This window comes from Schistocerca cancellata, chromosome 3, assembly GCF_023864275.1.
Source record: "Schistocerca cancellata isolate TAMUIC-IGC-003103 chromosome 3, iqSchCanc2.1, whole genome shotgun sequence".
Taxonomy (NCBI): Eukaryota; Metazoa; Arthropoda; class Insecta; order Orthoptera; family Acrididae; genus Schistocerca; species Schistocerca cancellata.
Window position 1 is genome coordinate 344,190,680 of NC_064628.1, and position 12,288 is coordinate 344,202,967.

General features: G+C 42.8%; 1 non-coding gene across 1 annotated transcript; it reads left to right on the forward strand.

Moving 5' to 3' along the window:
* Positions 1–5,739: 5,739 nt before the first annotated feature.
* Positions 5,740–5,814, forward strand: Trnas-uga (transfer RNA serine (anticodon UGA)). Its single transcript has one exon. It is a non-coding gene; the product is annotated as a tRNA-Ser (tRNA).
* Positions 5,815–12,288: the final 6,474 nt, after the last annotated feature.

Below are 12,288 nucleotides of genomic sequence, written 5' to 3' on the forward strand. Positions count from 1 at the left end.
TCATAATGAGAAATGGGATCTGTTAATGATTATAATATTTATGAAAAACTATCTAAAGTAAACACTGTAACTAGTGAGTACTTATCTCGCTTCTTATCATTTTACTTATTTTCCTTCAGTAACGATGGCCTTAATCACTGTAAAATTTCTCTAGGCAAGTGAGATCACGTTCAGTTATATAGCAATCCAGTAGGACGATAGGGAGGGGGAGATTACAACCTCTCTTTAGCAGAGGTTATACTTTCTTATTTAAATGAAAATTTCAGCTAGCAACGTAAGTGTGGATTGTAGTGAAGCTTCAAGGCATGTGTGTGCAATGCGGAAGACGTGACATTTGACTCTGATACCACCTCATTTCAGTTTATTACGTATTGTAGGAACAATGCGTAGGTCCTTTTCAGTTGCACGAATTATTCATAAACTGTATCATTCATTAACATAGATGGAAGTGGCTACTTTAGATATGACGAAAGTGCTATGGTTTCAATTTTTTTTCTTTTAGTGCATGTTTAATCTCTTTTCATTATTCCGTTGTTCCATGAGAAAATTTCTGGTCACTACAGGATTTAAGGTGAGGCTAGTCAGACGACGTTCTGTTCAACCAGAGTCATAATGTAGTATGAACTCACAGGTTAAACATAAGTGTAGCTGCTGGCTTTCACACATACATGAACAAGATGACGGATATCGGGAATGGTGCTGCAAATGATTGTCTGTTTCTCGCAGTATGTACACAACAGTAATGATACAAAGAACACAAAGTATTTATGGAACATCCTATTTTCTGTTATAATATCCAGGTAGAAAAAGAAGCCACCGAGAGAAATTGTAAAATTCGTAGCATAATTGAAGGAAGAAGTTATTCCGGTATATGCTCACCTCTTCCAATGACGCATTGTAGCACCTTACTAATCTGACAATTCCCTGCTTCTGCCCAACTACAACATTGCGGAACACGCAAAGGACAGGATTTAGAAGGCACGCGGGAGGTCTATGCTTGGAAGTCAGTTTATATCCAGGTAGCTTGGAGGTCACTGGTTTTAGACGATCTAGTCGAATTCTGAACAACTCTGGAAAGAAGTCTGAGACAACACTTGTTGTGACGTTTCGAACTTCACGCTGATCTGTCAGGAGCATCTGATAACAGATGCCGGTTCCTCGACGTCAGCTCTCAAGCTGTCTGTTGCAGTCCGTATGTGACAGAGAGGTTCATCCTAAAATGGTTTTTCTGATGAAGCATGGTTAAATGTGAACACGAAGAAGATCATCAGCTCTTGCAACAGCTCCTACACGGTCACTGGATGTATCTTTCTCCAGCAAACTATTATTTCTGATAGACTTGTGAACAATATAATGACTACTTTGTTACGATGTAACAACTAACACAGTGACCAACGGTTATTTCGTGCAAGATGTCTAGCCTGATCCACTGCCTGTGGAAGATACATCCCCTAGTGCCCATGGCAAGGTTTGGATGTTATTAGTGCCCATGCACTTTTTGCTGGTCTCTCAGTGCGCCTTGTATATTGCATCTTCAATATCCCTTGACGTTTGTAAGCTTAATATCGCAGTACAATGCTCTGCACTTGAGCCTGGAATCCAGACACAAAAAAATTCCACAAGTTAATGTGAAATGAATATTACATCGACGTAATTTACATCAAAATCTATACTCCTAACAATCCCTAAGAAAAGCGAGGTAGACGGTACTTTTCATTCTGTCATATGCAAATTTTCTTCCCGTTCAGTTCAAGGATAGACCGTAAGAAAAACGACAAGTACGATTCGACATGTATGTTTATTTCCTTAATGTTACCTGCGTAGTCTCTATGAAACAGTTATAAAGGGGACGAAAGAATATATGTAGTTTCTTGATGTTTTCCTCTTAAGATATATGACAAAATTCTTCTCGTGTCTGGCGCTTTAGAGTATTCAGCATTTCTATTAGACTGTCTCTTTAGTCAAAAACACTGTAAACACTCTCTTCGCTCCATGTCCGGTGCGAGTTCGACTTGTTGTGAAACCCAAACGCTTCAGCTGTAAAATTGTTTTCTATGAAGTTTCTATTCGTAGACAGACTGAGGTTTTCTAGTACCGTATTGATGAAACGTAATCTGCTACTTATTTCCCGTACAGCTGAGGTTATGTGGTCGTTCCACTTCACATCTCTACTTATTACGATCAAATATTTGTATGAAATGACAATCTGTTTCAAACTACCGAAGAGCTAAATGAAAAACATCGCACCATACCCACAGACTATCAAGATATGACTGGTAATAACGACAATTTTTACCGATTAGAATTTTCTTAAGATAAATTCTTTATCAATAATAAGTAAGAATGTATAAAATGAACAACCAATTTTCTGTTACATTCTCTTGGGCCGCGGTAGGTGATGCTTCAGTATCTGTAGATGACTGTCTACTCGGGAATATGTTTTGTGTCCTGCCTATCAGGATAAAAAAATGGAAATGACCGGATGGCATTGTGGGCTGGGAGGCCCCTTTCGGGGGAGTCCTTTTTAGTTGACGCCACTTCGGCGACTTGCGAGTCAATGATGATGAAAATGATGATGAAGGACACACAACATCCGGGCCCCCTGCGTGGTAGGTAGTAACGCTACCGCTATGCTATGGGGACGGACGCCTGTCAGGATCTTTCCGATCCAGTTATGCACCTGATTGGACATCCTGTAGGAAGCTAATTTCTTTACAGGGTGGTACCGAATCCAAAGCCTTTAGGAAGACGTGTACAGATGAATCAACGTGAACCCTCTGCCCATGACACTGAGAATATTACGTATAAAAAGGGCGAATAGAGTTTCGCATGAATGGTAGTTTTGAAACCTTTGCTGATGTCCATGAATGAAGATGTTTTGTTCGAGGTACGTAATAATGCTTGAATTCGGAATACGTTTTGGTGTTTTGCGTTAAGCAGAGTGCCGGAATAAATGCAACACTCTCAGTGACTACGTTCAGTGCCACCATGGTATAATATGTGTATCCTGAGAGGCGATCAGATCAGATGTCGCTCAGGAGGTTTGGCGGTGTGTCCTCGATTTTTCTCTGCGCACAGTAACTGTACTGAGTTTGTATTTGAACAGTGACTGAAACATGCTCTCTAGGTCACAACAGTGTTCCACCGATTAGTACGTACTCCAGCTAAACAGTTATTTGAACGAGGTCGCATTGTCGGCCTACGGGAAACTGGATGGATGCATCGACGAACAGCTGCACATGTTGAGCAAAGTGTGTCGGTGGTGTGTCACCGCTTTCAATAGTGGTCTGTGGAACATGTAATCCAGGTTGTGGACGCCCGCTTAGTACAGACGCACGTCAAGATCGATGCATTGTATGCGCAGCAGTGGACCACCGAACGTCATCCACGAAGACATTCGGGAACATGTTGGACGTGCTGTGTCACCGAGGATCATTGGGAACCATCTGCTTGCAGCAGGACTAAGATCACATATGTCTCTGGCCAGGTGACCACCGCCAACCAAATGTACTCTGATATCGTGAAATAGTCAATGGTAGAGTGGAACGACACTCTGTCGTATCCAGCGATGAGATGTCGGTTCTGTTTGTATGCTGGTGATGGGCGTGTGTACGACGTAGATCAGCGAACAGCCTATTCCAGAGTGTGTTCACTCACGACACTTAGGTTCCACATAAGGCTTCACGGTGTGGGGAGTCATCACTTATAACTCGCAGTTACATCGTCACATCAGGTGTTTCTGCCGGGTAAAGTAACCAGTGCCCACTACATTTCACAGGTTGTTTCCCCGTGCTGCTGCTATTTCTTCGATATGAAAGAGATATGCATATTCAGCAGAATAATGCACGTCCACATACGGCTGTTCGTGGTCTACCATAACTGACATATCCATCCAGATCAGCATACCTCTCGCCAATTCAGTTCGTGTGGGTCATGGAGACCTGGGAGCTTAGCCTGCAAAAACCATTGCCGAAATGAAGTAAAAAGCGTAAGATACTTGAGACAATGTTTTACCTTTATGATGCTTGCATGTGAGAATACACGACTGCGTTGTCGCCATTGGGGCGATACACTCTTTGTGAACCCATTACTGTGACCTGTGTCTTCCATTTGGTGTGAACTTGTTACCTGCTCTTACAATGATGAACTCACTGTCACATCACCTGTTGATAAAATGAATTTGTCACTGTTAGTGTTGCGTTTTTCCCAGCGACGTAGATGTAAGTGGTGTATATTACCTTTTTTTGTAGATGGATGTGTCCTGTGCATTTTTCGAAGTCCGCGATCCCTACCCAACGATAAACACATTTTTGCCCCAGACAGATCGATGGTAGGCAAAATCGGTTGTCAAGTGCCACTACAGCTAAGTTAATGAAGCGTCATTTAGACGAGTCTGGGAAGAGTTCGAGTTTGTGGAGTCCATCGAGACTGGACGGAGCCTTGAGATACGCTTTGAGTCGTGCAGGCTGAGTCCCCACCGCCGTGGGTTGACCTCAGCAAAACATTGCCGTTTCGTGACAAATGATATCTACTGACAACTGATTTATAATGGTTGACAGTGTGCCGTATATTTTCATGTACATGCCAACCAAGGTGACCATTTATTAGATTGCAGTGAGGAATGTCTCCGTTCACCATTGTTACAGCATACGACGTAATACTAAGATTCTGACCTGTGACGAGATTTATCGTAAGTAGACTGTGTTTTCTCAGAATATATCATACAAACAATGTAAAACATGAAACTTCCTGGCAGATTAAAACTGTGTGCCCGACCGAGACACGAACTCGGGACCTTTGCCTTTCGCGGACAAGTGCTCTACCAACTGAGCTACCGAAGCACGACTCACGCCCGGTACTCACAGCTTTACTTCTGCCAGTACCTCGTCTCCTACCTTCCAAACTTTACAGAAGCTCTCCTGCGAACCTTGGCCGGCCGCGGTGGTCTCGCGGTTCTAGGCGCTCAGTCCGGAACCGCGCGACTGCTACGGTCGCAGGTTCGAATCCTGCCTCGGGGATGGATGTGTGTGATGTCCTTAGGGTAGTTAGGTTTAAGTAGTTCTACGTTCTAGGGGACTGATGACCACAGATGTTAAGTCCCATAGTGCTCAGAGCCATTTGAACCATTTTTTGCGAACCTTGCAGAACTAGCACTCCTGAAAGAAAGGATATTGCGGAGACATGGCTTAGCCACAGCCTGGGGGATGTTTCCAGAATGAGATTTTCACTCTGCAGCGGCCGCGGTGGTCTCGCGGTTCTAGGCGCTCAGTCCGGAACTGCGCGACTGCTACGGTCGCAGGTTCGAATCCAGCCTCGGGCATGGATGTGTGTGATGTCCTTAGGGTAGTTAGGTTTAAGTAGTTCTACGTTCTAGGGGACTGATGACCACAGATGTTAAGTCCCATAGTGCTCAGAGCCATTTGAACCATTTTTTGCGAACCTTGCAGAACTAGCACTCCTGAAAGAAAGGATATTGCGGAGACATGGCTTGGCCACAGCCTGGGGGATGTTTACAGAATGAGATTTTCACTCTGCAGCGGAGTGAGCGCACACTCCGCTGCAGAGTGAAAATCTCATTCTGTAAACATCCCCCAGGCTGTGGCCAAGCCATGTCTCCGCAATATCCTTTCTTTCAGGAGTGCTAGTTCTGCAAGTTTCGCAGGAGAGCTTCTGTAAAGTTTGGAAGGTAGGAGACGAGGTACTGGCAGAAGTAAAGCTGTGAGTACCGGGCGTGAGTCGTGCTTCGGTAGCTCAGTTGGTAGAGCACTTGCCCGTGAAAGGCAAAGGTCCCGAGTTCGAGTCTCGGTCGGGCACACAGTTTTAATCTGCCAGGAAGTTTGATATCAGCGCACACTCCGCTGCAGAGTGAAAATCTCATTCTGGAAGTGTAAAACATCTTGGGGCTGGTGATTGCAACATCCTTTATCACTGCCTGAACATCGTTGAGCACGCACATTTTCGTTAAAAACTACTCACGAAGCAACTAAATCCAATTGTCACTTATCCATTTAGGTCACGGTCAAATTAAAATTAAAAGACAAAGAACTTTGTCTCTGGCATAGTGTATACTAAAGTTATGCACTTATTTTATCCTTTGACTCGTTTTATAATTTTATGTTGACAAGAGCCTTTACCAGTGGGCATTTACCAGTGGGTATTTATTCTGTCGTACGCAGAATTAATCTGGCTGCTGTCTTACCCACGGCATGTGATGTTTCTAGGCTGAAGAGCCAAAGAAACTGGTACACCTGCCTAACATTATATAGGGGCTCCGGGAGCACACAGGTGTGCCGCAACACGACGTGGTACGGACTCGGCTAATGTCTGAAGTACTGCGGGACAAAACTGACACCATGAATCCTGCAGGTAGTCCATAAATCGTAAGAGCACGAGGGGGTGGAGATGTCTTCTGAACAGCACGTTCCAAGGCATCCCAGATATTCTCAATAATTTTCATGTCTGGGGAGTTTGCTGAACCGGGGATGTGTTTCAAATCAGAAGAGCGTTCCTGGAACCACTCTGTAGAAATCCTGGAATTGCCCAAGTCCGTCGGAATGCACAATGGACATGAATGGATGCAAGTGATCAGACAGGTTGCTTACGCACACGTCACATGCCAGAGTATTATCTAGAGGTATCAGGGGTCCCATATCGCTCCAACTTCATACGCCCCACAGCATTACAGAGCCTCCACCAGCTTGAAGGGTTCGCTGCTGGCATGCATTATCCATGGATTCATGAGGTTGTCTCCATTCCCGCACACGTCTATTCGCTCGATACAATTTCAAAGGAGACTCGTCCGACCAGGCAACAAGTTTCCAGTCATCAACAGTCCAATGTCGGTGTTGATGGTCCCAGGCGAGCAGTAAATTTTGTGTCGCGGCGTTGTCAAGGGTACATAAGAGGGCCTTCGGCTCCGAGAGCCCGTATCGATGTTTCGTTTAATGGTTCGCATGCTGTCACGTCTTGACGACCAAGCATTGAAATCTGCAGCAATTTATGGAAGGGTTGCACTTCTGTCACTTTGAACGATTCTCTTCAATCGTCGTTGGTCCCATACTTGCAGGATCTTTTTCCGGCCGCAGCGATGACGGTGATTTGATGTTTTACCGGATTCCTGATATTCGCGATACACTCGTGAAATGGTCGTACGGGAAAATGCTTACTTCATCGCCACTTAGGAGATGCTCTGTCCCATAGGTCGTGCACCAACTGTAGCACCACGTTCAAACTCACTTAAATCTTGATAACCTGCCATTGTAGCAGTAGTAACCGACCTAACAACTTTGTCAGACACTTGTCTTATATAGGTGTTGCCGACTGCAGCGACGTATTTTGCCTGTTTACATATCTCTGTATTTGAATACGCATGCCTATATCAGTTCCTTTGGCGCTTCATTATCGTTTTTAAGTTAGTTTTATGTATGATAAGAGCCATCTGGATTCAACTAATGTAATTTACCACCTAGTGATGTAACAAGGCCCGCTCCTGAAGAATATATTTTTAATAATATGGAAACCTAGGTCTAGGGCTAATAAACCTTTGTTTTGCAACTGGTTGGCTGAACTTTTCAAATTGTTCTGATGTTCAAAGTGTATTTTAAGAGTCTCTGTACAATCAATGTTAATTGGTTATAGCCTGAAGGATAACGATTCTAATGCACTTTCACGTTGCGGTACAGGTCTATATTACAAAGGAGAAATGACTAAATATGTATACATTTTGGAAGAGGGAGTGAGTTATATAAATATGCCACTAGGGAAGAGTATAACTTTCTTTCTGCAGAGACGCTGATATCTGCATTCCAAATCAGCACTCCACACAGTAATTAGACGTCAAAAACACGGGCAGGTGTAAAAATGATACTGCTTGGGGTAGAGGGAGTGGCACTTGAGGTCCTTGAGAGAAAAGAAAGATCCAAAGCAGAAACGATCGCACACAGAAGAAATAACGACCAGAGCGCGGCGTCAAAGAAACTGTTTAGCATCTCATAAATATCCGCAAAAATCTTTTGTGAAGTTGTCCATATGCCCGAAAGTTGACAAAGCCTTTCTTTGAAAAACTCATCAAAGGACAATCGCCTGCTTGAACGTGAAAACAAAAGTAATTGTTTTTCGCATTTATTGCTGGCCGTAGTTTCTTCGGGAAAAGAGTTGGTCAACGAACAACCTTCACGTAATGGAGCGTCGCCGAAGCCAACTACATGTCACTAAGTTTCGCAATGAGGTCTGTAGAATGGTTAGTCACTTACAACGCAAAGATGGTGTAACACTAAATAAATTTAGGTGAATTCCAAATACATCGTGTTGTAATATCTAGAGACTCCTCCCAAGCAATCTACAATATAAAAAATCATGACTTAGATTCAGATAACTATTTATCTCAACTGAAAGACCTCTGAATACCAAAAGAGAAGCCAAACCAAGGACTCTGAAATATGATATCGTGAAAATCAGGCAAGGAAGAAACTTTAGTGGTAAACAGAAAACTAAATATTCAGAAAATTGGGAACAACTAAAACAGTCTCTTGTTCAAACAGCAAAAGAAACATTACTCTTGACCAAAATCAAATTGCATGCATTGTGGAATGTACAATGTGATGAAGCAGTCACAAGACAAAGTACTCGTCAAAAAAGGAATAAAGACAACAACATAGGAAAGAGAACAAAATTCCTTGAAACTAGGAAGGCAACGTCAACACTAATCACGAATACTAAAAGAAATCAAATAGCGTGCATGGTGGAATTTGCAATATGATGAAGCAATCACAAGACAAAGTACATGTCAAAAAAGGAATAAACTCAAGAAGACACAAAACAGGATAAGACTCCCTGAAATTAGGAATGAATTGGCAACGATGATCATGAATACTAAAAGAAAATTTGATAAAAACATCTGAAAGAAATACACCACGAATTCAAAATGAACAATTCTGGAAATTTATGTAAGACTTTCAAATGAAACTTAAGTAAATATTTGACATAAAATCTACACTTTAAAAACAAAAATTGAAGAAATAACACATAATAACCAAGAAAACTCTGACATATTTTCACATATTTTGAAAATTTACTATATTGCAAACCTCCTAAGTCAGGATTTGACTTTTCAGGAAAAGCACACTCAGCACTCTGACTCGAATCACCTACTGGTATGGAAACTCAAGGAAACCATCAAATGCCTCAAAATGAATATAGGACCTGAAAAGGTTTCGTAATTACAGAACACTGGAAATATGCTCTTCTCCTTTTTATCTGTAGAATCCTATGAAAACCATTATTAGCTAGAGCAGTGAAACAACTTGAATCTCAAACTGATGAATATTCAGTGTGGTTCTAGAAGTAATAGATCATATTCGGACCAGATTCTCAACTTTAAATCAGTAAATAAGTACCTGAAAATAAGATCTAAAAATTAGGAAACCACTTTCGTAGGCTTGAGGAAAGCCTATGTGCCAGTCAATAGGAAGTCACTGTTTTAAATCTTCAAATCAACTGGGTTTAGATAGTAAAACCAGTGCACTAATCAAGCAGACGCTAACAAATATCCATTCTAAAGCGAAAACAGAAGTAAAATTTCTGGAAGGTTTGAGACAAAAACTGGAGACACACAGTGAGAGAGACTCTCTTCGCCGCTCTTGTGTTCTAGAAAAGGTCCTAAGAGAATGGAGACTGTCATTAGGAGAATGTTAAATCAATGAGAGAGTTCGATTATATATATGAAAATGGTATCTGTTCTTTCGGAACAGATACCATCGGTCACCATGCAGCCCGTTAGAATGAAATTACGATGAAACGAATACCCATAGCTGCATACAGGCGTTGATATAAGTCAACGGGGACAGTTGAAAATGTGTGCCCCCACCGGAACTCGAACGCGGTTTCTCCTGCTTACATGGCAGATACTCTATCCATCTGAACCACCGAGGACACAGAGGATAATGCGACTGCAGAGACTTATCTCTGGTTCGTCTACCGTGAGACCCACATTCTCAACTTATTGTCCGGCACTATATTCATAGTGCCCCTGCCCATTATACTCAATATTCACGGCTTGTTGCCGATTACAGTAAGAGTTCGGGCACTGTTTGTGCATCCACACAGAAGAAGATGGTCAAATGGCCGGTGAGCCTTAACTATGCCCGAAAGAACAGATACCATCTTCATATACAGGGTGAGTCACCTAACGTTACCGTTGGATATATTTCGTAAACCACATCAAATACTGACGAATCGATTCCACAGACCGAACGTGAGGAGAGGGGCTAGTGTAATTGGTTAATACAAACCATAAAAAAATGCACGGAAGTATGTTTTTTAACACAAACCTACGTTTTTTAAATGGAACCCCGTTAGTTTTGTTAGCACATTCGAACATATAAACAAATACGTAATCAGTGCCGTTTGTTGCATTATAAAATGTTAATTACATCCGGAGATATTGTAACCTAAAGTTGACGCTTGAGTACCACTCCTCCGCTGTTCGATCGTGTGTATCGGAGAGCACCGAATTACGTAGGGATCCAAAGGGAACGGTGATGGACCTTAGGTACAGAAGAGACTGGAACAGCACATTACGTCCACATGCTAACACCTTTTTATTGGTCTTTTTCACTGACGCACATGTACATTACCATGAGGGGTGAGGTACACGTATACACGTGGTTTCCGTTTTCAATTACGGAGTGGAATAGAGTGTGTCTCGACATGTCAGGCCAATAGATGTTCAATGTGGTGGCCATCATTTGCTGCACACAATTGCAATCTCTGGCCTAATGAATGTCGTACATGCCGCAGTACATTTGGTGTAATGTCGCCGCCGGCTGCCACAATACGTTGTTTCATATCCTCTTGGGTTTCATATCCTCACAGTACACATTCTCCTTTAACGTACCCCATAGAAAGAAGTCCAGAGGTGTAAGATCAGGAGAACGGGCTGGCCAATTTATGCGTCCTCCACGTCCTATGAAACGCCCGTCGAACGTGTACCTCACCCCTCATGGTAATGTACATGTGCGTCAGTGAAAAAGACCAATAAAAAGTGTTAGCATGTGGACGTAATGTGCTGTTCCAGTCTCGTCTGTACCTAAGGTCCATCACCGTTCCCTTTGGATCCCTACGTAATTCGGTGCTCTCCGATACACACGATCGAACAGCGGAGGAGTGGTACTCAAGCGTCAACTTTAGATTACACTATCTCCGGATGTAATTAACATTTTACAATGCAACAAACGGCACTGATTACGTATTTGTTTATATGTTCAGATGTGCTAACAAAACTAACGGGGTTCCATTTAAAAAAACGTAGGTTTGTGTTAAAAAACATACTTCCGTGCATTTTTTTATGGTTTGTATTAACCAATTACACTAGCTCCTCTCCTCACGTTCGGTCTGTGGAATCGATTCGTCAGTATTTGATGTGGTTTACGAAATATATCCAGCGGTAATGTTAGGTGACTCACGCTGTATATAAGGCTCACTGGCCATTTCATCATCGTCTTCTGTGTGGATGCACAAACAGTGCCCGAACTCTTACGGGAATCGGCAACAAGCCGCGAGTAATGAGTGTAATGGTCAGGGGAACTTTGAATATAGTGCGGGACAATAAGTTGAGAATGTGTGTCTCACGGGAGGCGTGCCAGAGATAAGTCCCTGCAGTCGCACTAGCCTCTGTGTCCTCGGTGGCTCAGATGGATAGAGCGTCTGCCATGTAAGCAGGAGATCCCGGTTCAGGTCCTGGTCGGGCCACACATTTTCAACTGTCCCCGTTGATTTATATCAACGCCTATATGCGGGTAGGGGTATTTATTTCACTGGAGTCAAATTAGTTTACAACAGTGACAATCTGCGTGTACACTATCTAGAGTTTATAGACGACCTACGTACTTCTCGCACTTAATGGAAACAGCCGCTAGTCAGAAAGAACTGCTGAATGAACAAGTAGCGCCCGCATCTCGTGGTCGTGCGGTAGCGTTCTCGCTTCCCACGCCCGGTTCGATTCCCGGCGGGGTCAGGTATTTTCTCTGCCTCGTGATGGCTGGGTGTTGTGTGCTGTCCTTAGGTTAGTTAGGTTTAAGTAGTTCTAAATTCTAGGGGACTGATGACCATAGATGTTAAGTCCCATAGTGCTCAGAGCCTTTTGAACCATTTGAACAAGTAGCCTTACAGGTCTCCTTTGATGAAATCAAATTTAAGACTAGCTTTAATGCACTTCCCAATATAAATAAAACTAAATATGAAAAAATGAGAGAACTACAATTTGAATTATGTAGAACAAGTACCTGAACA